General features: G+C 43.3%; 1 protein-coding gene across 1 annotated transcript in view; it reads left to right on the top strand.

The window, feature by feature from the left end:
• Nucleotides 1–26,461, top strand: part of GNG4 (G protein subunit gamma 4) — a 69,969-nt gene that overhangs the window by 38,757 nt on the left and 4,751 nt on the right. The gene's annotated exons all lie outside the window — the stretch shown is intronic.

Here is a 26,461-nt window from a genome sequence, read left to right as displayed (position 1 = left end):
ACAAACGAGCGTTTGCTGCGGAGTTCAGAGCGTGCCTGAGCATCCAGTGGATGCAGAATACACAGTGTGTGGATTCCGTGAGGAGTCGCCAAAAATAGACCCATGTTCATCTCAGCTCTCTTTAGCTCCGTTGTCATGCCAGTAAGCGAGAGAGAGTTGAACCGTGAGATCCATCATGGTTTTCCTGCCTGATCCAGTGACTCTGAGGTTAAACAACATCACGTATTTTGACAGGGGCGCTGTCGGGAGTGCAGCATCGAACCGTGCACCGCGTTTGTCATACGCTCCTTTGGGGAGGAAAGGGCAGAAAGGTGCCAGCCGCCTCCCATCATGTTCATTTCTCTGAGGAGCGTAGCTGTCTTCACGCTGGGCGAGCTGAAGTGAGATGAAGCCAGCTCTTCTCCAGGTGCCACTTTGAAGCAAGCAGGGGGCCAGGCGGAGCAAGTGGCTCTGAGATGCCGCTTAGTTAGGTTCATGGACTGTAATACACCTGGGAGCCCATCGGGAATCTGACAGCAGGAAACACGAGTCCAGTGTGTCTGTGGCCTTTTGGGACACGACAACAGGGCTCTCACCCAGACACTGGGATGCAAATAAGACAGAATCCATGGGGCACTGGGGGACTCCTAAAGCCTTCTGTTGGCAGAGCAAGCAGTCCCTTCCCCAGGCTCCCACCCCCGAGAGCTGTGGCCAGATAACACCAGCTTCTGCTTCCGTCAGGATAGTTATCCCCCTTCCCTGGGGACGTCCAGGTACGAGCTGTCCAAGGAGGCAGTAAGCAAGCACAGTAAGTGACACAGTGTACATACCACGCAAGAAGGGGATGCAGGACGATACACATCGGTCTAAGTGGACCAGCTGTATCTGCACGTACTGATACCGACTACAGATTAGACATCAGTCCTTGATCCCCAGGCTAGAAGAGGAAGCAAGAAGAGAAACAGTTCTTAAAGAGGGGGAGCCCCAGTGGTGTAGAAATGGGTCTAAGGATGAGCACTGCAGACAGTCAGCAGGCTACTGGTTCAAGGATAGAAGAGACCTTGCCGAGAGGACGAGAATACAGTGAGATTCGCTCTTTGGACAGAGATGCCTGAGCGCATGCTCTGGCCTCAGCGCAGTCCTGGGATATAAACACGAGTGGAATGTTCCGTCATGTTGCTCAGAGAAGACTCCCGGGAGTCGTGAGCTGGGAGTGGGTTGGGAGGTGACCCGGGGGAGAAGGGAAGGCCAGAGTGAGCTGACTGTGGCTCACTGCGAGCACTTGGACTTGACCAAAGAGCTGGTAGTTGTGCTGGGAGGGCAGCTGGGGGATGCTGTGTGCACACGTACAGTTCATGAAAATGACTGGGTGTGCGCCGAGGCTACGTGTACGGGATGACTAACAACAGTCGATAAAGTCGTCAGAGGCCGAGGGCAGCGGAAGCTGTAGAGGTAGCCGGGAGAGGCCTCGAGGGGAAGAGAGCGGAGGCAGGTTGGAGAGGCCAGCACGCAAGAAACTCAGCAGAACTTAGAGGGTAAGTGTGGGAGCCGCCAGGAAGAGAGAAGCTAGACCCCAACCGTCAAGCCCATGGCCTGAGGACTGGAAATACGGTGGGCACTGGTTTTGGCGATAGGACAGTAACCATGCTGGGGAGTTTTACTTTGGCAAGGAGGATACACTCAGTGATAACAGATCCTCACCTGTGACCTTCACCACCCAGGAGTCATGGTGAGGACCACATGTCCCCACGAGGGAGGGCCCTTCAGGAGTCACTAAAGGCACATGCACAGTCTCCAAAGAGGCGGGGGATCATAAGGCAACTCAGAGTCCAGTTTGTTACTCAGGTGGCATCAAGGGATGGGCAGTCCTGTTCTTGCGGTGAGTGGGTTATGGAAATGCGGCTCCTTGATCCTGGGAAAAGCCGCCCGGGGCGTCTGCGGCCTCTGTGGTAATTCCAGGGCCAGTGACAGCCGTGTCAGATTTGGTTGAGAGCTGGCAGAGTCGTCACAGCAGAGATGATCCAGGGCTGCCTGAGGACAGAGGTGGCCCTGAGGAGCCACATGCTGGCCGCAGCTTCACAGTCACGTGTGGTTTTTTGGCTTGGGTTTTGCTCACACAACCTTGAACTTTTTCTTTGTTTGTTTTAAATTGTGGTAAGATACATATAACCTGTAACTTACCAGTTTAGCCATTTTTAAGTGTACCGTTAACTAGCATTGCGTACATCCACGGTATTGTGCAGCCACCCATTTCCAGAGCTCTTCCTTATCCCCCAAAACAGAAACTCCACCCATTAAGCTCCAACTCCCCGTTGCCCCCGCCCCCCTTCCTTAGCCCCAGCAACCTCTCTTCTACTTTCTGTCTCTATGAATTTGACTCTTCAGGGGACCTCATTGATGTACGTGGAATCATGCAATATTTGTCTGAATTTTGTGTATGGCTTATTTCACTTGGCATATGCCTTCAGGGTTTGTCCAGTGTAGCATGTGTCAGGATTTCATTCCTTTGTAAGGCTGAATAGTATTTCATTATGTGCATGGACCACGTTTTGTTTACCCATCCATCTGTTGATGGACATTTGGATTGTTTCCACCTTTTGGCTATTGTGAAGAGCGCTGCTGTGAACATGGGTGTGCAAGTGTTTGGGTCCCTGCTTTCAGTTCTTTGGGGTATATGCCCAGAAGTGGCATTGCTGGATCATATGGTAATTCTATGTTAACATTTTTTGAGGAACCACCATACCGGTTTCCATGGTAGCCATACCTTTTTACATCCTCCCCACCCCCACGTCCTCGCCAATACTTGTTATTTTCCTTTTTTTAAAATAATAGCCATCCTCATGGGTGTTATGCTCACACTTTATTTGATATTGTTGTTTTTAAGTTTTGTTTTTTTTTTTTGCGGTATGCGGGCCTCTCACTGTTGTGGCCTCTCCCGTTGCGGAGCACAGGCTCCGGACGCGCAGGCTCAGCGGCCATGGGTCACGGACCCAGCCGCTCCGCGGCATGTGGGATCTTCCCGGACCGGGGCACGAACCCGTGTCCCCTGCATCGGCAGGCGGACTCTCAACCACTGCGCCACCAGGGAAGCCCGATTTTTTTTTTTTTGATGTGGACCATTTTTAAAGTCTTTATTGAAGTTGTTACAATATGGCTTCTGTTTTTTTGTTATTTTTTTATGGCTTCTGTTTTATGTTTTGGTTTTATGGCCGCAAGGCATGTGGGATCCTATTAGCTCCCCGGCCAGGGATCGAATTCGCACCCCCTGCGTTGGAAGGCAAAGTCGTAACCACTGGGAGTCCGTCCCACTTGATTTGAATCACTAGACAGATGCCCCTTGCTTCAGGGCACAGGATGGCTTTGGGGAAAAATCTACTTGATGCAACTCTTTGGGGGGGGGGGGTATTGATATCAATTAAGCCAGACAATAAAAACAGAATGTGGAAAGAAAGAGACTGCATCAAGGATACTCCAGATTGACCTTGATAAGGACCTTGAGGAGGGTGGAAATAGGAACAGCGTCACCAGGGAGAAGAAGTGGCCTTTCTAGGGTGGCTGAGAGTTTACTGCAGGAGGGGAAGAAGGAAAAAGGGAGCCTGGGGGTAAATGACTGAGGGAAGCTGTGTGGAAGGAGGAGAGGAACAGTACCTAGAATTCACTGACCTCATACAAACAGTGAGGGCAATGCCAGGTCCAGATGAAGGGGGAAGAGGGCAATCTGACTGCATGGTGAGGATGTAGAAAAAGCGAGTGTGCCGTGCCTTCCATGGGGCCTGGAGAGAGGGAAGAACAAGGGGAAACAGCTGGAGGCCCCGTGGAAGAAATACTTGCAGTGACAGGTCCCACAGAGCCAGCTCCCAGGTGGAAGCATGACAGAGGGGGACCCAGAGGACAGCCTGGGCATGAAACCAGAGAGGAGCCCCATGGCTTGTGCGGTGTGTCGCTGACTGCAGAGCCCACCTCGGGGCTTCGTAGTTTGCTCTGCTTGGAAGAGCATCTCATGGGGAAGGAAGGATGGAAATGATGGCGTTTGCAGCTCAGGGGAATAAAGGAGAGGTCTGTTAAGGGGAGAGAAGGGAACAACTACCGCATTAAGCGGTAGTTGTTTGGGTTGCAAATATAAGAAAAAGTATTCATGTGAACCCAGAGAGCTATGGGCAGGTCATGGAGGAAGAATGTAGAAATATCCACTACCTTCCTGTCTGTCCCCCGCAAACATCATCTGCATAAAAGCACTAGTGTCAACATAGACTTTGTTCCAGATTTTGCAGGATGTAGAAGAGAGGCTTCACCATATAGCCCACAGCCATCCCTCAAACCCACACACCACTGCGTTAAGAGACCCTCCCCCCACACACCCTCAGCATCCTTCTTGCCTCTCTTTACTGTTACCAAATCGGGTCCAGCTGCTTGCCGCTCATAAATTAATACTGGAGAGAGAGAGAGAGAGAGACAAACGTTGGTAGAAAGGAAAGTTGCTTTTAATCAGAATGCCGGCAGTCTGGGGACACAGTGGATTCAGTGTCCCCCCAAAACTACCTCCAAAGATTCTGCTCAGCCATGAAAGGTTTTAAAGGGAAATAATAATCTCAGTGATCTTTCTTTGGATGCTGTCTTGTTCACACCGTTCGTTGGCGAGATTACTGACGCGGAAGCTAGGGAAGAGATCTGGTCATCTGTTAATTACTTATTCTTCATTTCTACTTCTTTGATCTATGGAAAGAACCAACGGATTAGGCAAGGTATTGTGTGGTCAAACGATGTGACAGGGGTGCTAGGGCCGGAGATGAGTAGAGCATGCGGGGCACCTGGTGTAAGGTTAGTGACAAGACAAAGGGGGCCGCTGTAGAGAGCTCTTTCCTGCCAGAAGCTGCTTATCCTACCTTCATTCCTTTAATGTTTATTGACTGCCTTCCCCAGCTCAGCCCTCTCCCCCAGCATCCATGTGACTCTTCTCCATCCTACCTCAAAGCTCACCGGGGCATTTCCCAACAAAGCTGGGTGTTCCTCTTTGTGAACCTGTATCAGCTGCTTAAAAAAAAAGGTAAATGTGTTCCATGCATCGTAAGCACAGGGAGGATTCAGCGTAGAACCTGTATGGCGTCCCCAAAAGCAGAAGTGCTGCCCTTGGGATGAAAGTAATCTTGTCACCACAAGCTTACAGATGAATGGATAAAGAAGATGCGGTACATATATACAATGGAATATTACTCAGCCATAAAAAAGAATGACATAATGCCATTTGCAGCAACATGGATGGACCTAGAGATGATGATACTAAGTGAAGTAAGTCAGACAAAGGCAAATATCATATGATATCACTTATATGTGGCATCTAAAAAAATGATACAAATGAACAGAAGCAGACTCACAGACTTTGAAAACAAACTTATAGTTACCAAAGGGGAAAGTTGCTGGTGGGGGTGGGTGGGTGGCGGGATAAATTAGGAGTTTAGGATTAACATACACACATTATTATATGTAAAATAGATAATCAACAAGGACCTACTGTATAGCACAGGGAACTCAATATTCTGTAATAACCTAAATGGGAAAAGAATCTGAAAAAGAATAGATATATGTATATGTATAACTGAAACACTTTGTGGTGCACCTGAAACTAACACAACATTGTAGATCAACTATAATCCAATATAAAATAAAAATTAAAAAAAAAACAGCACAAGCGTGATTTGCTGATTGTTGACAGACAGATGGCCCTGTTCTATGTCAGCCTCCCTTCTGTAGACTGCTGAAAAAATGAGGGCAGGAAAAGAAGAATGGCAGATGACAAATGTGCATAAAGTCACCCAAAGAGATGGCGGCAGTAGTGAAACTAGTGCTGAAAGAAGGAACTGCCATAAAGGAAGAGAGATTCTATCATGAGAAATAATGACAGTTGTTCACAATCCTTCTCCATAAAAGGTATGACAAATTTGGAGAAAACAGTTTGGAAAAGGGGAATAGCTTTAGAGAAAGGAGTATTCCTACTTACTTTTGGTCTTGGAGATTTTCTCATTTGATGCTTAAAAGAAAAGCGAATACATGATCAAAAAATATTTTAGTTAGGAAATACAAGGACACAAAAACTGAATTTACGAGTGTTCAAGATAGAGGTCACATATGCTCTACTTATTCCATTTAGAACTTTTTTTCAGACCATAAATATGTGAGAGTGAACTACACATATCCCAAAGCGTGTAGCATACTTAAGGCTCTTCAAAGAGAAGGGGAGACCTTAAAGTGAGAATGTGAGAAAGTAGTCATCTTTATCTGGGGGCTTTAAACCTTGTCTTGAAAATAATGCAATTTTTTGCATTATTTTCAACACTCTTTAATAGCTTATATGGGAAAAGAATCTAAAAAAGAGTGGATACATGTATATGTATAACCGAATCATTTTGCTGTACACCTGAAACTAACATAACGTTGTAAATCAACTATACTCCAATAAAAGTTTTTTTAAAAAGAAACATATAAAATTTAAAATAAAAAAGTACTCATTTATTTTAGGAAGTTTTGGAAAATATAGAAAAGTATGAAGAAAAAAATTTAAATAATCTATAAACACTACATTTTCATGTTTTTCCATCCAGCTGTTTTATTTTTTTTATAAAATTATGGTTGTAATATACATTTTGTTGATGAAACTTCAATTAAAAACCAAGTTAAGAAGGAAAAAAGGGGAATTTTATTTGAGCCAAACTGAGGGTTGTAACCAAGGAGACAGACTCTCAGAAGCTCTGAGAACTCTTTCACCTGTTAGAAGTTAAAGGCACAGTCATACATTTTCGAGACAAAGTATCATACGTTAAAATGACATACTGATATCTTACGTTAAGTTCACCAAGGAACATAGTCCAGGTAAACAGGTAGAATGGGAGCAGCAAGTCACCATGACCCCCTACAGCCCTGGGAAAGAACTCTCTCCTTTTGAGAAGTTACATTGTGAACGTCAGAAGAAAAGGAAAAAAATTGATCTTTACGATTGAGCAGGCATTCCCAGCTTTGAGGACCTTTGCTTAAACGTGTAATGAATATGCACACTGCACATTAGGGAGGGAGGGAGGAGGCATAAACGGACAGAGAGAGAGGATTTCATGTTTAATTTCTCTTGTCCCGCCTTAAAATAGAAATTTTATTTCATCAGTTTATTACTTTTTGCAATCTGTCTTCTCACTGAACGGTATATTGTGATTATGTATCCAGATCAGTAAATACTCTCCTAAAATGTCATTTTAATATCTTCATCTGATGTGCAGTTATTTAACTGGGCTCCTATCCTTGGGTATTTCCATTCGTTCCAATTTTTTCAGTATAATTTCCCTTTTTTAATTGAAGTATAATTGAGTTATAATATTGTGTTAATTTCAGATGTACAGCAAAGTGATTCAGTTTATCTATATTTAAATATATATAATTATATTTATATATATTTCAGATTATTTTCCATTATAGGTTATTACAAGATATCTAATATAGTTCCCTGTGCTATACAGTAAATCCTTGTTGCTTATCTATTTTATGTACAGTAGTGTGTATTTGTTAATCCCATACTCCTAATTTATCCCTCCCTATCCCTTTACCCTTTGGTAACCATAAGCTTGTTTTCTATGTCTGTGAGTCTGTTTCTGTTTTGCACATAGAGTCATATGTGTTATTTTTTAGATTCCACATATAAGTGATATCATATAATATTTGTCTTTCTCTCTCTGACTTACTAGGTGTGATAATCTCTAAGTGCATCCATGTTGCTGCAAATGACATTATTTCATTCTTTTTAATGGCTGAATAACATTCCATTGTATATATATACCACATCTTCTTAAACCAGTCATCTCTTCACGGGCACTTGGGTTGTTTCCATATCTTGGCTATTGTAAATAGTGCTGCTATGAATATTGGGGTGCATGTATCTTTTCTAATCAGAATTTTCATCTTTTCTGGATACACGCCTAGGAGTGGGATTGCTAGATCATGTGGTAACTCTATTTTTAGTTTTCTAAGGAACCTCCATACTGTTTTCCATAGTGGCTGCACCAATTTACATTCCCACCAACAGTGTAGGGGGGTTCCCATTTATCCACACTCTCTCTAGCATTTATTGTTTGTAAACTTTTTGATGATGGCCATTCTGACTGGTGTGAGGTGATGCCTTATTGTGGTTTCGATTTGCATTTCTCTAATAATTAGCCATGTTGAGCATCTTTTCATGTGCCTCCTGGCCATCTGTATGTCTTCTTTGAAGAAATATCTATTTAGGTCTTCTGCCCATTTTTTGATTGGGTTGTTCATTTTTTCCATATTGAGTTGTATGAGCTCTTTATATATTTTGGATATTAACCCCTAGTTGGTTGCATTGTTTGCAAATATTTTCTCCCATTCTGTAGGTTGTCTTTTCGTTTTCTTGATGGTTTCCTTTGCTGTGGGAAAGCTTTTAAGTTTTATTAGGTCGCATTTGTTTATTTTTGCTTTTATTTCTTTTGCCTTAGGAGATGTCTAAGAATGTTCTCTTCTAGGAGTTTTATGGTGTCATGTCTTATATTTAGGTCTTTAAACCATTTTGAGTTTATTTTTGTATATGGTGTGAGGGAGTGTTCTAATTTCATTGATTTACACGTAGCTGTCCAGCTTTCCCAACACCACTTGTTGAAGAGACTCTTTTCTCCACTGTATATTCTTACCCCCTTTGTCATACATTAATTGACCATAGGTGTGTGCGCTTATTTCTGAGCTCTCGATTCTGTTCCATTAATCTGTATGTTTTTGCACCAATACCATGCTGTTTTGATTACTGTAGCTTTGTAGTAGTTTCTGAAGTCTGGAAGGGTTATGACTCCAGCTTTCTTCTTTTTCCTGAGGATTGCTTTGGCATTTCTAGGTCTTTGGTGGTTGCATATAAATTTTAGAATTATTTGTTCTAGTTCTGCGAAAAATGTCTTGAGTATTTTGATAGGGATTGCATTAAATCTGTAGATTGCTTCAGATAGTATGGCCATTTTAACAATATTAATTCTTCCAATCCATGAGCATGGGGTATCTTTCCATTTCTTTAAATCATCTTCAATTTCCTTTATCAATGTTTTATAGTTTTCAGCATATAGATCTTTCACCTCCTCATTTAAGTTTATTCCTAGGTTTTTTTTAATGTGATTTTAAATGGGACTGTTTTTTACTTTCTCTGTCTAATATTTCATTGTTAGTGTAAAGAAATGCAGCAGATTTCTGAATATTAATCTTGTATCATGCTACCTTGCTGAATTCATTTACTAGTTCTAATCTGTGTGGGACTTTAAGGTTCTCTATATAGAGTATCATGTCATCTGCAAATAGTGGCAGCTTTACTTCTTCCCTTCCAATGTGGATACCTTTAATTTCTTTTTCTTGTCTGATTGCTGTGGCTAGGACTTCCAGTACTATGTTGAATAGAAGTGAGAGTTTAATGGGAAGGCGTTCAGCTTTTTACTATTGAGTATTACATTGGTTGTGGGTTTGTCATAAATGGTTTTTATTATGTCGAGATATGTTCCCTCTGTACCCACTTTGGTGAAAGTTTTTATCATGAATGGATGTTGAATTTCATCAAATGCTTTTTCTGAGTCTGTTGAGATGATCATGTGTTTTTTGTCTTTCCTTTTGTTAATGTGGTATATCACATTGATTGCCTTGTTCCTACCCCTGGCCCAACTTTCTGTTGTACTTATCTTTTTTGTATTGATTAGTAAGAGTTTCTTGCATATTATATATTACAAATAGTTTTCCCAGTTTGTTGTTTGTGTTTTAATTTAGGCTTTGATTATTTTTGATGTACCAGTATTTAAAAATTTTACTATGAAAACTATCAGTATTTCCTGTGGACTCCTTTGCTTTATACATAAGCCTTTCCATGATGAGATTAGATCAACACTCACCTATATTTTTTCTATATCCTTTATTATTTCAGTTTTTACATTTAACTGTCTAATCCATCAAAATCTGTCATTTACTTAAGAATCAATATAAGAATGTTTTCAAAGTTTTTTAAAAAGTTAAACCAGTTCATAATTAACAACCCATAATTCCCCCTCTTGATCTGAAATGTGGTAACTGATTCTGCTCTCCCACTTTTGAGCAGATACTGACTCTTCAGAGTATTTCTGTTCCTACTTCTGGTCACTCATCTCTGTTTCCATTACTGGATCTCTATCTGCCATATTCATGCTAGTGGTCTCTAGTTTTATCCCTATCCTGCTTTGCTTTTAAACCTTCAGGGTCTTCTTGGGTATACTCATCTACTCCTGTGACTTTTTAATATATGTGTCTCCAGCCCAACCCCCTGAACTTTTGTTCTGTATATCTAGGTGCCTACTGGTCAATCCCCCAAAGCCTTAAAATCAGCACATCCCAAACTGACCTTTTTTTATTTCATCCTGTTCTTTTTGTGTGTTCTCTCCCTCATTTCTTTATACCACCATCTGCCTGGTCTCTCAAACAAGAAACTCTCTTTCATCCCATATAGCTAATATATTTCCATATCCCACCAGTTTAGCTCCCTGAACATTTCTGAGATCTCTCCCCTCCCCTTCATCCTCATGGTCACATGTATTGTCTGACCAACTGCAGAAGCCGTAGGTGGTTGATCTGCCTCTAGTCTTGCCCCTTCAGATCTGTCCTTCCCCTTTCTCTAAATTAGTCTAGTATAAAAATCTGACTTTGGATCCCTCTATTTAAAACTGGATAAAATAGGAGCTCCTTAGCATGACCTACGAGACTCTTGATTCAGTCCCCACTCATGGTGTCCGAGGAACTGTTAATACCCCTCCAGGCTCATCCCTTTGTACTCCCTTCCCCATGTCTACACTCACACTTTCTCCGGCAACTTCTTAAATATGCCCTGCTGTAACAACGCTCTTTTGCCTTTTCACGTGATAGTCTCTTCATCTGGAAGATTTCTTTCACCTCTGCCTGGAAAACATCTATTCATTAATCATATGCTAGAGGGGAAAACCAGACACTGGCCTGTGAGCCTTGGCATTCCACCCGCCTGGCTTTTCACAAAGGTGGTCTGCTTGCCCTAAAGTGGGAATTAGCCAAAAACCGAAGATTTCTACCGTGGGGCTGGACAAACTGGGGAAAGTATGAAACATCTTTAGAGGGAAAGCTCTAAAGAATAACTTACCTGAACTAGGACTTTCCACTGCCTCCGGTCTCATCACCCACTCAAAGAACTGAATTAAGATGTTCCAGCCACACTATAAAGAGAATATTCAAATATTGCTTCAGCAAACAATGAAGGGGGTCAAAGGGAACCTCCCCATACTGTTCTTGCACAAATAGCAGACTTGGATTAGAACTGCCCTCTTTCTGAGTATAGAAGAAAAAAAAAAATTGGACCTATGCAAATATTCTGCCAAGGTATCAAGGACCAGACTCTAGCGTATGAAAGGCTAACAGAGCACTCACTTAGGAAGAAGTCTTCTTCCAAAAAACCAAAGAACATTTTAGGTGACTGCTTTATAGTCTCCAAAAAGTGTAAAGCAAACATAGAATCTATGAAACAAGAGCTCAAGGGAGAGAGAAAATAATGAGTTGAAAGGGAGGTAGAAAAGCTAAGGAAAGAATTTGAGAGGGGGTGGGGAACACCATTAGAAGGAGCAAAGAGTCTTTTTTTTTCGTCTGACTCACTTTACTTAGTATGATAATCTCTCTAGGTCCGTCCATCTTGCTGCAAATGGCATTATTTCATTCTTTTTTATGGTTGAGTAGTAGTCCATTGTATATATGTGCCACATCTTTAGCCATTCATCTGTCGATGGACATTTAGGTTGCTTCCATTTCTTGGCTATTGTAAGCAGTGCTGCGATGAACATTGGGGTGCGTGTATCTTTTCAAATTATGATATCGCTTATTTGTGGAATCTTAAAAAAATGATACGGGGCTTCCCTGGTGGCGCAAGTGGTTGAGGGTCCTGCTGATGCAGGGGACACGGGTTCGTGCCCCAGTCCGGGAAGATCCCACATGCCGCGGAGCGGCTGGGCCCGTGAGCCATGGCCACTGAACCTGCGCGTCCGGAGCCTGTGCTCCGCAACGGGAGAGGCCACAACAGTGAGAGGCCTGCGTACCACAAAAAAAAAAAAAAAAAAAAAAGAAAGAAAGAAAGATCACATCAAGTATACAGGCAGGGGAAGCGATCATTTAGGACAAGTACACCTGACTTAACACGTGTCAGATGCTTGAATCCTCACGCCAGACCTCAGATGTTGGTGCTACTCGTACCCCAGTCCTCAGACAGGAAAACCGAGGCCCACAGTTGTTACGTGATGAACTGAGGATACCAACCCAGATCCTTGATTATCATTACACTACATTGCCACCCCCCCACACACCAAAGGGCGGAAATATCAGTCTGGACAACATTGCACCTCAGTTCAGAAGATGCCAGCCTAAAATTCTGTAAAAATTCTAAAATCCTGCAAAGAATTTGCCACCCAACCAAGTGGTCACATGTGTCCTAGGAGCATAAATATATTCTCAATTAGGCAGAAAGTTAAATATAATGCAAACACATGCTTCTTTTCTTTAGCAAAATTATTTCATTATGTACAGTTGCATTTCACAAAAGGAGATAACAGATGTGCATATTTTGTGATCATTTACATGTGGTGATATTTATTAGGACTGTAAGAAAGTTTCTGGTGAAGTTCCCACTAGATCAGGAATTCCTTCGAGTGGGGGCTGTCCTCTTGTCTTGGGGTCCCACACACTACTTGGGTCATAGCAGGTCACACTGAAGTGTGGACTGGCTTAGAACAGCCCAAATCAATAGCAGAGAATCAGGGTCAGGTGAGGCCATCTGTGTATCATAGGCTTCATTCCTACCAATAAGGGGTAGGAAATCTGCAACTACACTGGCTCAGACATCACAAAGAAACAACACAACACACGCAGGCATACTTTTTGATCAGGGCTGTGAAACAAAGGCCCTGCCTTGGGGCGGGTGTCCACTCTTGCCTTGTGAGGTCTCTAACTTTGTGCGGAGCTGCTAGGACCACTTCAGTGTCATCTGCCCTACAGATCTTCTGGACAAGGATCCTTCAACTGAAAGCTCAGCCTCTTAAAGGAACTGGACTTGCAGGGTGAGCCCTCTGAAGAGCCTGTGCCCAGCCCAGTGAAGAGCTCTTCAGGACGTCAAAAGCCCCACGTTCGTTGGTGAGGCAACAGCTAAGGTCCACTCGGCCTCAGTATCCCTTTTGACTGCACTGGTCACTGCTACTGGACGCCCAAATGTCTGGTCATTTGTTTCTTCAAGATACAGAAGCCTTTTACCACCAAGCTTCAGAGTCTCCTCCATGTAAGCCTTTGGTGGAGTCCTTCCAGCTGTATCTTTGGGCTCCCGCTTGCATTTTATGGGTTCTGACAGTAGCAACAAGCCCTACCACAGGAGAGATGGGACTAACATATCAGCATTTGGTGTTAAAAACCTTTTTCATCACCCCACACCCATCGGGATGGCTACTATCTCCGAAACAGAAAAAAACAAGTGTTGATAAGGATATGGAGAAATTGGAACCCTTTGCCACTGGTGCCAGGAATGTGAATGGTGCAGCCACTGTGAAAAGCAGTATGGCAGTTCCTCAAAAAAATTTTTTTTAAAGAATTACTTACAGGATCTAGCGACTCCACTTCTGCGTATACATCCCAAATAACTGAAATCAGGCTCTTTGAGAGAGATTTGTACACCCAGTTCATAGCAGCATTATTCAGAAACGCTAAAAGGCAGAAGCAACCTAAGTATCCATCAGCAGATTAATGGATAAACAAACTGTATACAGGCGTACCTTGGAGACACTGCGGGTTTGATTCAGGTCACCGCAAAAAAGCCAATATCACAACAGAGTGAGTCACACACATTTTTTGGTCTCCCAGTGCATATAAAAGCTATGGTTACACTATACTGTAGTCTGTCAAGTGTGCAATAATATCACTATGTCTAAAAAGAAATGTCACATATCTTAATTTAAAAATACTTTATTGCTAAAAATTGCTAACCATCATCTGACAATGCATGGTTGTCATAAATCTTCAATTTAATTAAAAAAATGCAGTATCTATGAAATGCAATAAAGCGAAGCACAATAAACCAGATATGTCTGTATATCCACACAGCAGAATACTATTCAGCTTGAAAAAGGGAGTAATTCTGTCACTGTTTTTGAAGGAAGCAAACTTAAAATTATTGTAAATTTTAATTAGATAAATAAACGTAAGGGTATCCAGGAAGTTTTAAAAAAACAAGTGTAGATATTTAAGGAGGAAGATATGTAGAATATTCCTACCAGGTATTAAAGTTTATTATAAAATCATAGTACTTAAAGATTTATGATACTCCTTTAGGAATAGACAAATCAATGGAAAAGAATAGGAAGCCCCTAAATAGACCCAAGTGTACTGGGAACTTGAAATACAGCCCAGATGGCATCTCAAAGCAGTAGAGAACAGAGTATTAATAAGTGTTGCTGGAAATGGCTAGCACTTTGGAAGACAAAGCCGCATACATCACTGATTGTATCCAGATAAATATCAGACGGGTTGTATTCATCTGCTAGGGCTGCCATAACAGCATACCACAGACTGTGTGGCTTAGACGATAGAAATTTGTGTTCTCACAATTGTGGAGGCTCCAAGTCCAAGGTTAAGGTGCCGGCAGGGTTGTCTGGTGAGGCCTCTCTCCTTCGGTTGCAGACAGCTGCCCTCACACTGTGTCCTCACACGGCCTTTCTTCTGTGCTCATGTCAAGAGAGAGCCTTCTAGATTCTCTTCCTCTTCGTATAAACACACTCAATCCTACTGGATTAGGGTCCCGCCCTTATGACCTCAGCTAGCCTGAATTACAGTCATCCCTTGGTATCCCCAGTAAGGGACTGGTTCCAGGACCCTCCTCAGATACCAAAATTCAAGGATGCTCAAGTATCTTATATAAAATGGTGTAGTATTTGCATATAACCTACACACCTCCTCCATATACTTTAAATCATCTCTAGATTACTTTTAATACTTAATACAATGGAAATGCTATGTAAACGGTTGTAACTACAACATAAATGCTGTGTAAATAGTTGCTGGTGTGCAGCAAATTCAAGTTTTGCTTGTTGGAACTTTCTGGATTTTTTTTTTGTGAACATTTTCCATCCGTGTTTGGTTGAATCCGCTGACACAGAACCCATGAATACATTGGACCGACTGTATCTCTGTGAAGGCCTTCCAAATACAGTTACATCGGGGGTGTTGTCCTTAAAAAGAAGTCAGCTATTTTACCAGCAAAGATGGGTTCATTTGGGAATAGTACTTAATAAACTTGAAATTCAGGACAAGCATGCTACAGCAAAAACTATAGGCAAGTCCAACAAACAAAGGAGAGGAATGTTATTTTATAGAGAAGAAGGAAGACGCTGGGAGGGTTGTTTTGAATGGAAGTCCTTTGGAGAAAAGTGAGAGTTCAGGGTGACAGTAGTTTCTTGTTGGCCGAGTTTGCTGGGGTAGTTGATTTCTTGTAGGAGATGTCCTGTTGGGGCTTGGAATTGAGGAGTCTCTTCCTGTTGCTGGTTCTTCTGTTGGGGTTTGAAATTGACAATGCTTCCAATAATTGACTTGAGTGGTACTTCGTGACTTCATGAGAGCTCCCCCTGCTGGCCTCCTCGCTCCATTTTTTTTTTTTTTTTTTTTTTTTTTTTTTTTTTTTGCCTTGCTCCATTTTAATGAGGCTTCCCTTTATTAACTTTTACGGGGGTATGGCTTCAACCTCTGAGTTTGGGGAAACACATTTCAGTTCATAACTTCAATCAGAGATTTAAATAGAACCATAAAAATACTAGGAAAATAGGAGCAAGTATTTTTATAATGTGAGTTTGAGAAGGCCAAGCATGTTATAAAATCCACAGTTCATTTGGCTGGAGTTTTAAAAAAATTATATATGGTAAAAATCTCCCAATTAACAAATCAAGAAAAATATTTGCTACCTGAATAACAAAAGGTTAATTTCTTTAAATTTAATTTCTCTGAAAAATCAATAAGATAAAAAAGAGCCCCCTTTTCTTAAAAAAAATGCACAAACAGCATGAATAGGCAATTTAAAAAGGAGAGATGTAAAGGGTCAAATATATGAAGAGACATTTACCTTCAAAAATAATATAAGAATTGTGCCTCCGAAAAACACTGAGATCCACTTGGAAAAAAAAAAAACAACAACAACTGAGATCCAGGCTATTGACGTTTTTAATTTTTGCTGAAATCCAATGTCATCCATCAACTGTTAAAGGAAGTGAGCAGTTGTTTTGATAGCTGGAGTGGAAACTGGTACCATCTTCCCAAAGGGTAGTTTGGAACATGTGTCAAAATATTTATAGTTCACACTCTGACCCAGCATTCTCACTTCTAGGAATTTACCCAAAGGAGAATCTCATAAATAATAAAGGACAGTAAGAATTTCATCAGAGCACTGTTATAATGTCAAAAAATTGTATTTTTGTCCATCAGTAGGAATTGGTTAAATAGTGTCGATGAAAAATTAATCAGTCGATCTAAGAAAGAAATGGAAATTTTTATTGGAACCAAATTGAGGATTATAACCCGGGAAGAGCATCTCAGAAAGCTCTGAGAACTGTTCCACCCTTTACAAGTCAAAGCAGAGTTATATGTTTTTTGAGACAGAGGGCTGTACATCAAATGATGGATTATTGACAGTTTGCATACTACGGATCTGCAGGTACAAAGTTGGTGGGTCATGTGACCCCTTACAAGATCAAGAAGGTACGTAATCTTGTAAGGTGTTGTCTTGTTGATGCTAGGAGAATGTTGCACTTGATGGTTGCGAGGTATTTCTGTGGAAGGGGAGGTTTGCGTGATGCATAAAGCACATACACAGTGCACAGTGTGGGGAGAGAGGCGGCCAAATGGCAGAGAAGATTTTTTATGTCTAAGTTTTTCTTGTCTTGCCATAAAATATGAATTTTATTTCACATAAGTTATATATAGGCCGTGTTACAGCATCATTAAATGATGTACATCTGTGTGTACTGAGTGAAAAGCATATTGCAGAACAGCATGTAAGATTGTATGTACAAAGACGGAAAGTAAGATGTCTGCAAAGATGTTCACCAAAACGTTCCCTCCAATGGCAGGGTTTCCGTTGATTTTTATTTCCATCTTTCTACTTTTGGAGTAATTTTACAAACAAATAAGGATTTTTATTGTAATAAAGACAACAAAGTGTCACCACCACCACCACCACCGCCCCCGAGGACTCAATTATTCCCTCCTCTGAAGGGGGCGGGGGGGGGTGCCACGTGAGGTGTGACCACATAGTGCAGGAAACAGAAACAGGGACTCCTGCTCTTTCCACGCAGGATCTCACCACCGCACCATCAGCCTAAGCCACTTGTATTTCAAACCCAGGAGTGGTTTTTTTTTTTTTTTTTTTTTTTTTACTGTCAGTCAAGTTAAACAGATTCAGTTATCTTCACGTGCATTGTTCATTTCGTGTACAGTCTCTGTCTTCCTCCCTATTCCTTAGGTATTAACAGCCAAATGCAAAATCTGACCATATTTTTAAGTAAACACATGGCACAGAAATCATAAATGATATTCCAAATTTTAGTAGTTCGCTTGGGATTGTCTTTGTACTCATGGTTCTCTCCAACAGCCTGGATAACCCAGAGCTGTTCGGTGGAGCCAAACGGTAAGTGTCCGGAAATTTGCCGACACAGCCCTTTCGGCATCAACGTTGTGACTCTTGCTTCACATTTGGTTGTTTATTTTAAAAATAAAATTATTTATTTATTTATTTTTGGCTGCGTTGGGTCTTCATTGCTGCACGCGAGCTTTCTCTAGTTGCGGCGACTACTCTTAGTTGTGGTGTGCGGGCTTCTCATTGCCGTGGCTTCTCTTGTTGCGGAGCACGGGCTCTAGGCACACGGGCTTCAGTAGTTGTGGCACACAGGCTCAATAGTTGTGGCTCGCGGGCTCTAGAGCGCAGGCTCAGTAGTTGTGGCGCACGGGCTTAGTTGCTCTGCAGCATGTGGGATCTTCCCGGGCCAGAGCTTGAACCCGTGTTCCCTGTGTTGGCATGTGGGTTCTTAACCACTGCGCCACCAGGGAAGTCCCTCACACTAGTATTTGAGCCAGGGCTCTTTCCTCATAATTTTTCTAACAGCTATGTCTTTAACGCATATTATTCTTATGTTTTTCTAGCACTTCCTAAGAGGTGTGGCCGTGCTGCCAGTTTGTGAATTCTTTGGAAAGAGCAAAATGTGTTTTTTATGGTTTTATTTTTCCAGAAGATAAAACATGCACTATTAAGTTTCTGAAGCCAAAGCACAAAATTCTGAAGCCAAAGCCAGTAGTTGTTCAAACAAAAGAAAAGTGAGGCTCAAATATTATGGTATTCCCTGTGAACAAGTGAGAAAGAGCAGAATTGGGGAGATCATCATGTTCTGATAGGTCATAGGTGGACGATTGAAAGGCTCTGGCGAGGGCTGCCCTGGTGGCGCAGTGGTTGAGAGTCCGCTCTGCCGATGCAGCGCACGTGGGTTCGTGCCCCGGTCCGGGAAGATCCCACATGCCGCGGAGTGGCTGGGCCCGTGAGCCATGGCCGCTGAGCCTGCGCATCCGGAGCCTGTGCTCCGCAACGGGAGAGGCCGCGGCAGTGAGAGGCCCGCGTACCAAAAAAAAAAAAAAAAAAAAAAAAAAGGGATCTGGCGAAATCCAGGAAAGGGATGTAATTAAGATGATAGATGATATTAAGGTGGAAAGAATGGCATTTCTAAAAGAAAATAAATAATGTCACATGACCCGCCAAAAGTCTAGAGGCAGTGCTAATAGATTTTTCCTTTTCAATAGGTCTCATCTGAACTCTGTAGCAACCCTTTCTCAATCCAGCTTCTGCTAGTTTAACAATTTAGGTTTAACCCTTTTGTTCATTTTCCCTTCCTCTGCCAGAAGCATTTATAATCCTCACCCAGACCTTTAGAAATTAAATGATTCAGATGATAACTTTCTACAGTCAAATTTAGAAATAAAATCCAAAAAGGGGGATACGAATGAGCACTTCTAGAACAGGTATCAGATAAAAGGAAAGGAATCTTTGAATTAAATCAGAGAGTAGAATGTGAGAGTAGAACAAGGACATGAAGGATTTCCCTGGTGGCGCAGTGGTTAAGAATCCGCCTGCCAATGCAGGGGATACGGGTTCGAGCCCTGGTCCGCGAAGATCCCACATGCCGCGGAGCAGCTAAGCCCGTGTGCCACAACTACTGAGCCCACGTGCCACAGCTACTGAAGCCGGCGTGCCTAGAGCCCGTGCTCCGCAACAAGAGAAGCCACTGCGATGAGAAGCCCACGTGTAGCAACAAAAAGTAGCCCCTGCTCGACGCAACTAGAGAAAAGCCTGCGCGCAGCAATGAAGATGCAATGCAGCCAAAAATAAATTTATTTTTTTAAAAAAAAGAACATGAAGAGTGCCTCCCACTTCAAGAGGACGTTTTGGGTGGAGGCACCACAGGCATCAAATTGCCATGATCATTTCTGAGAAATGACTTCATGTCTATGGCTCAAACACCCTTCCCACCCTACCAGAAAGTAGCCAAGTGAGTAATGAAATAATAACACACTGTATGTATAATAGCATCTGTTATTATATCATTTAGCCACAAACCACCAGGTATTGCTATTCCCGTTTACAGGAGTGGAAACTGAGTGCCCAGATGACACAGCTCAGCAGTGCTGAGTGCAGCTCTGTCAGGGACATTGCTTTTTGACTCACAACCCCATGCTTCCTCTCTAAGAGATGCTGTTGCTTTCTAGAATCCCTAGAGCTAGAACCCTCTTGTTATGTTCATCTTTCACCCCTACGCCAGCCCCAGAAACCTCTTCGGTGACTCACTAGTTTCTGTCACCAAATAAATTACTCTTGGCAAACTTGCAAAATGACTGAATTATGGCTTCCTTTGTGGTAAATTGAGATATATCAAAGCTAAGAGGTGGTCAGAGTCATACAGGACACATAGCAACCTGTTGGAAGTGTTTGGTTAAGTCAAGGTCCAGGGTAAACCTGGGTCAGTCATTCTACACAAGCTGAGAGCTTTGCAGTTCTGGTGGTGAAGACCATGTAATGACAAGCTCTCTTACACTTAGATTAACTTGGAGATACTAAAACTCTCTTTCAAGCATCTTAGAATTACCTCTTAATGTGTAATCAACTTTTGATGTGGAAAAAACCCTTTATGCTGGTGATAGGAAACAGCAGCTAATCCTCTCTATTCTGGACATTTGACTTTAGAATTCAGGGAGGAACTCTCTGTTATATTATTCATTTATTCACACGTATCTCCCAACCCCTCTGGTTTCCTCTGGGAATAACCTTACTCCCAACTAGATGCTATTTGTGGCCCAGCACCCAATGATTGAGAATTATCTGTATTGATCTGGGTCAATACAAAATAGTTGCTGGGAACCACTGGAAGCCAAATGTCTGCTATAACAGAATACCATAGACTAGGTAGCTTAAATAGCAGAAATTCATTTTGCACAGCTCTGTAGGCAGGGTGTCAGCATGGTCAGGTTCTGGTGAGGGCTCTCTTCCTGACTTACAGATGGCCACCTTCTTGCTATGACCTCACATGGAAGGGAGAGAGAGAGAGAGAGAGATTCTCTCTCAGGTCTCTCATAAGGGCACTAATCCTGTTACCGACCAGGGTTCTTGGCCTCCTTAATCAATAGAAATTGATCAGAGGCCAGACAAGAAATTCAGGCAAGGCTTTATTGGGGGTCCTGCTGCAGCTGGGGGGTGGGGGTGAGAGCAAGTAACAGGTTCCCTTGCTTGCTTGCTTGCTTGCTCCCTGAGGCAGGGGGCGAGCTTGTTACTTACATGGGGTGAGGGTAGGGGCAGGTCCAGGGGTCGGGCTGGAGGGGCGGCTTAGGTGGTTTGCCCACCCCTTGGTGGTGCTGTGTGCAGGGGGCATGCGCAGTACCCTGCTTTTGCTCCTGACACCCTTTTTTCTGCTCCCGGCTCTGCAGAAGTGGCAGTTGGGTTTTGGGTCTTTTTGTATCTTTTAGTCCATAATTTTCCCCAACTGCACTTCGTATAGTTATTTTTAGTCCCTTATAGTTTCTCTGTTGCTTGGGGAGACGTTTGTCCAGGTGCAAACATTCAGCAAAGGGTCCCAGGTCCCAGGCCTGTCTCAGTCCCATTCATGAGGGTTCAACCCTCATGACCTAATTACCTACCAAAAGCCCCACCTCCAAATATCATCACATTGGAGACTTAGGCTTCAACGTGTGAATTTGGGGGGTGGTGGGAGGACAGACACATTCAGCCCATAGCGTAATAATTTGGAAGTATCTTGAGAATGCCCTTAAAAACTGGTATGTTGATCTCAAATACTCTCCAGCATTAGAAGAAAGAAAAAATTCACAAGGATTCACCCTGTAGTGTTAGCTCAGGACTTAGAGGTGAGGCATAAACCTGTGATGTCCTCAGGATTCTACTAGGGATAAATGGCGTATGATTTCTTCTGTTGGAGTGTGTACCAAGTTTGACCTTGTGAAAGATACCATTGCACAATGCAGGCTGCAACCTGGCTGTGCTCTTGACTGTAATCCTGCTTTGTTTTCTTGGGGTGGAGGGAGGAACAGGCAGAGCCATCAAGGATGATTGTAATTGATTCCAAGTAGTATTGTTAAATGGAACAGAACTGCTGAGAAATAGGTGTGAGTCGCTCCACTTTAGATGCAAAGGGTAAATGCAGTGGGTGTCACAGCCAGAATAGTAATTATGTCATCTGCCTTGTCCAGGAATGTGATTTAGTAATTGCCACATTTTCTCCCCATCATTGAAGCTTGTAATTATAGTGCAACTAACGGGATTATGTGCTAACTTGGGCTGTTTCAATCACCTCTTTTATTCTGCAATGTAATGGTAAAATTCCACAGTTGTTCCCAGGCTGCTGATTCTTTTCAACATCTGTTATCTTGTAACTTCAGTACTAAGGAGAGGAGGCAAAAATTCTCTGGGCATTTCGTAACAGAGGCCTTTAGGCAGAGCAGACTTCAGGCTTGATGAGAAAGCATAAACAGTAAGGGAGTTTCACATTTCCAACCATAGTAAAATTTTCCCTTTGAAAGTGAATCGTCTGTTTTATGATTCAAAGATGGCAGATGTTTCTGGGATATGGTGAAGTCTGCAAGCCATATTTTATATGCACTGAAGGAAACTTTCAACCATAAAATCAATCTAGGGCTGATTAAGGAAACCCTCTCTTTCAATCTAAGGAGCAGATTTAGGTTAATTAATGCCTGGATACTAAACTGTGTTAGGATGTCACCTTTCATGTGGAAGGCTCATTAAGATGTTCATTACGGGACTTCCCTGGTGGCTCAGTGGTTAAGAATCCGCCTGCCAATGCAGGGGACACGGGTTCGAACCCTGGTCCGGGAAGATCCCACATACCGCGGAGCGACTAACCCCATGAGCCACAACTACTGACCCTGTGCTCTAGGGCCCGCGAGCCACAACTACTGAGCCCGCGAGCCACAACTACTGAAGCCCGTGAGCCTAGAGCCCGTGCTGCGCATCAGGAGAAGCCACTGCAAGGAGAAGCCCGCGCACCGCAATGAAGAGTAGCCCTCGCTCGCCGCAACTAGAGAAAGCCCACGCACAGCAATGAAGACCCATTGCACTCAAAAATAAATAAATAATTTTTAAAAACCTATAAATATAAAAAAAAACTATAAAGGTGTTCATTACATGTGTGTATCTTTTCAGATCCCATTACAACAAACTTCAGGGGTTATCCAAGATATTTTGGCTATACAGGAATAAAGGGACCTTAGACACTGCATGAAATAAAGCTGATAGCGAAGGTGGAAAAAGGTGGAAAACTCCCTTTTGTTGTAAGATGACTTACACGCTCGTATACCATACTGTCCAATGTTCCCAATAATCTGAGTGCATCTAGGAAGCTAAAATTGCGTGGAGCTAACCCAGACCCACACATTTGGTCTTAAACTGGGCGCCAATTACTGGGCGCTAATACTGACTTGATTCCAATTTCATTCCTGTTGTACAGGTGCACGGATAGGACTCTGCAATCCAGAGGCATGCAGTTATAACTAAGCAAACACATCTGTGATCCTAAAATAACAACAACAACAACAAAAGGAGGCAATCTAAGAACAGCTTGTTTTCTTGAAAGAAAAATTGTGGCATCTCAAGTGCAGTGTCACCTTTGGAGGTGACAGAAAAATCCCTAAATTAGACCTGCTTGGAGCCAGCGAGGCCAGACATTAACAACATGGTTTTCAGGGCGTCGTAGACACGGGGCTGGGAGGGGAGCAAATACACACCTGTGAGACCGGAAGGAGGCCCAGCCCCATCTCGCCTCCGCGGGCGTCCCCCCACGCCCCATTTTTTTGAACCCTCTCCTCCCATGTCCTGGCCTGATGGTTGGCGATGCAGCGCCCCCTTGCGGTTGCTCCCGGGAAATTACACTCGTCAAATCCACCCACGATGGATGGATCTGAACATGTAAACTGATCAAGGGGAAGGAAGCTGTAATGTTGGGATTGGTTGTTAGCAAGCCAGCTTCGGACCAGATAGATCGTGTTGTTAATAGGTAAACTGAGGCGCACTAAAATTTTTGAAGAGTTTATTTAGGCATACGTGGCGTCGAATCCGGCAACGCCAAACCAAAGGTAGTTAGCCGTCCACCGACAGGCATAGGGCAAGGTGTTTATAGAGAAGATGCTGAAGCAAAGCAGCTGTTAGGTATAGCTTAAGCGGTTGTCTCAGGTGGGAAGACCTACCTGGCTGTTTGTGATTGGTCTTAAGTTTCACTTTCTCACATTCTAAGGCTTCTTGGTTTTGGTTAGTTTACGAAGGCTACTAAGGAATTAGAGCCAACTCAGTGTAATAGCGTCCTTGTTTAATTCTCTAACAGCGTGTAATGTAGGTCACAGCCTAGAGGGAGGAGTCTCAGGGTGACATTGGCAGCGTCCATCCAGTCACTCCCCAGAGCACCGGGAGAGAAGAAAGCCAGTCCCAGCTGAGGACACTCACCTGTTAGGGTTTCCTTGGCAAGACTGTCCCTGGATTAAACAAATGACCTAAGAAACTTTAGTTGAAAGACTCTTTTCCTACTGGTCACGTGAGTTCCCAGGTAGCTGGTCTACAAGGAGAGTGTGGTGGCCCAGCAGACGAGAACTTTCCAGGCCACCTTACAGTTAAAGTTTTCATAAGCAGTTGACCAGGCAGCTGCTGCAGCATTTAGCTTCTGGGGCCAGACTGCTTAGCTTCAAGTTCTGGTCCTCTCTCTTACTAGTTGTATGACCTTGGGCAAGTTTCTTAACTTTCCTGCATCAGTTTCCTCGTCTGTAAAGTGGCTTTAAGAATAGTACTTAGGGCTTCCCTGGTGGCGCAGTGGTTGAGAGTCCGCCTGCCGATGCAGGGGACACGGGTTCGTGCCCCGGTCCGGGAAGATCCCACATGCCGCGGAGCAGCTGGGCCCATGAGCCATGGCCGCTGAGCCTGCGTGTCCGGAGCCTGTGCTCCACAACGGGAGAGGCCACAACAGTGAAAGGCCCGCGTACCGCAAAAAAAAAAACAAAAACAAAGAATAGTACTTAGAAGAATTAAATGAGGTCATACATAGGATGGTGCATTTAGCACAGGGCCTGGCACATAATAAGCACTCAGTAAATGTTAGCTATTGTTCTTATTAATGGTTTTATACAGCTGTCTCTTGAACTTGTTTAATATGGATCTGCCACAGGAGATGAGCCATTCTTGGCATGCCAGAAAATCGTGTTTCTGGGTTCATGTGGCTGGGACCAGCCTCTGGATAAAGGAGGCAGGTTGACCAAGGTAACTGCCCCTGTGTGGAAGTGGATGGGGTATTCAGACACCCCTGTCTCCCTGCCCTTGTTCATGGCCCTGCAGTGGTGTGCAGCTATTCTCCTGTGATGTTTTAGCACATACTGATTATTCTAGTGACTTTATAATTTTTTAGCTCTTCTCAGTTAGATCTTTAGAGGACAAAAATCCTGCCTTATTTTTTCCCCTGTGCCCTCTCAATTAGCTAAAAGATGGACACTCAGTAAATACTTCCCAGATGAGATGATAAAGTTTATAGAGAATTCAGAACAAATGGAAGCATGTCCCAAAAAGTGAAATTGATGGGGAAAATGAAAACTGGAGAGGGGATGTTAAGACATTCTTAAATGAACCATCTGGAAGAGCCCACTGAAGTCAGAGCTAAGAGGACAGGTGGCTGTTAGGGGAAGAAAGTCCCAAGACTGCCGCCCTCTTGTGTGTGTGGGCCTGGGCAGCAGTGTAGACCAGTTCGCAGTGGTTGCCAGAGAAGCCACTGGATGACTTCCGTGGTCACCCTAACAAGGTGGCCACGGAGAAGGCCCCATGCCTCTCTGGGCCCTGGGAGAAGCCTGGAATGGAGAGTAGGGGATCGTGACTAAGGCAGTCAGGGGAGAGCACTTGGCTTTGGATCAGAAGGTCGAAGTCAGCGTGCTGTGTGCCGAGCGCCGTCTCTCAGTGCCATGCCCACGCGCTCACTCTGTGATTCTGGTTCTCTTGTGTGTCCATCACAGCTTTGTGGGCTTCGGAGTCAGCTTCCCTGCTCATGTGCTCTAGTCCCTTGTGATGGCTTCACAGGCCCCCTGCAGGCCTATATTTGTGGCCTCACCTGGGAGATTCCTGTATGTGTGTCCTGTAAATCACTGCTAACTTCATTCTCATTCAACCCAACATCCATTTATTTAGGATCTAAAATATTGCCGTGGTGCTATTAGAGCTCAAATTATAGACTGTTTAGAGTAAACAGGATCTTGGAGATTTCTAACTCACCCAGTCTGACAAATGAAGAAACTAAAGCTCAGAGAGTTTGAGTTACTTACCCAAGGTCACACAGGCATCTTGGGGGCAGAGATGAATGGGGAAGCCTGATGCTCCATTCCACACTCCCAACAAATGTAGACTTTGTCAGGATTTAGGTTGACTCATCGGCTCAACTTTTAGTTGTTTCATTCAAAGGAAAAATTCATTACATATCTCTACTGGAATTCTTTGTAGGATTCCAGGCACTGCTAAAATAGGTAGGTCTGGGCTGGAAATCAGAAGAAGAATTTCTGTAAAATTTTGGAAGATGGGCCAGTTTTTAAAACCTGATGGAAGGTGTATGGCTTGTACATACTGGGGCTTTCAAACATTTTTCATTCACTTGTGGAGTGTTTTTTCATTCTGGAGAAGATTTAGACATTGAATGTACAAAAAGGATTAACTTTGCCTGCTATATACTTACCCTGGCCTGTAGCCTCTAATAAGCACAAGCTAATGGGGCAGGATGTTAATTCACAGACCACTCATTTGCCAGACACATGACACAGACCACGGGCAAAATGAGCTTCCTCTTGGCGAATCCTTCTCGGCACCTGGCCTTCT

Source organism: Phocoena sinus, chromosome 16 (assembly GCF_008692025.1).
Source record: "Phocoena sinus isolate mPhoSin1 chromosome 16, mPhoSin1.pri, whole genome shotgun sequence".
NCBI lineage: Eukaryota > Metazoa > Chordata > Mammalia > Artiodactyla > Phocoenidae > Phocoena > Phocoena sinus.
The sequence above is the reverse complement of the archived record's forward strand: the minus strand, read 5'-3'. Positions and strand labels throughout refer to the sequence as shown.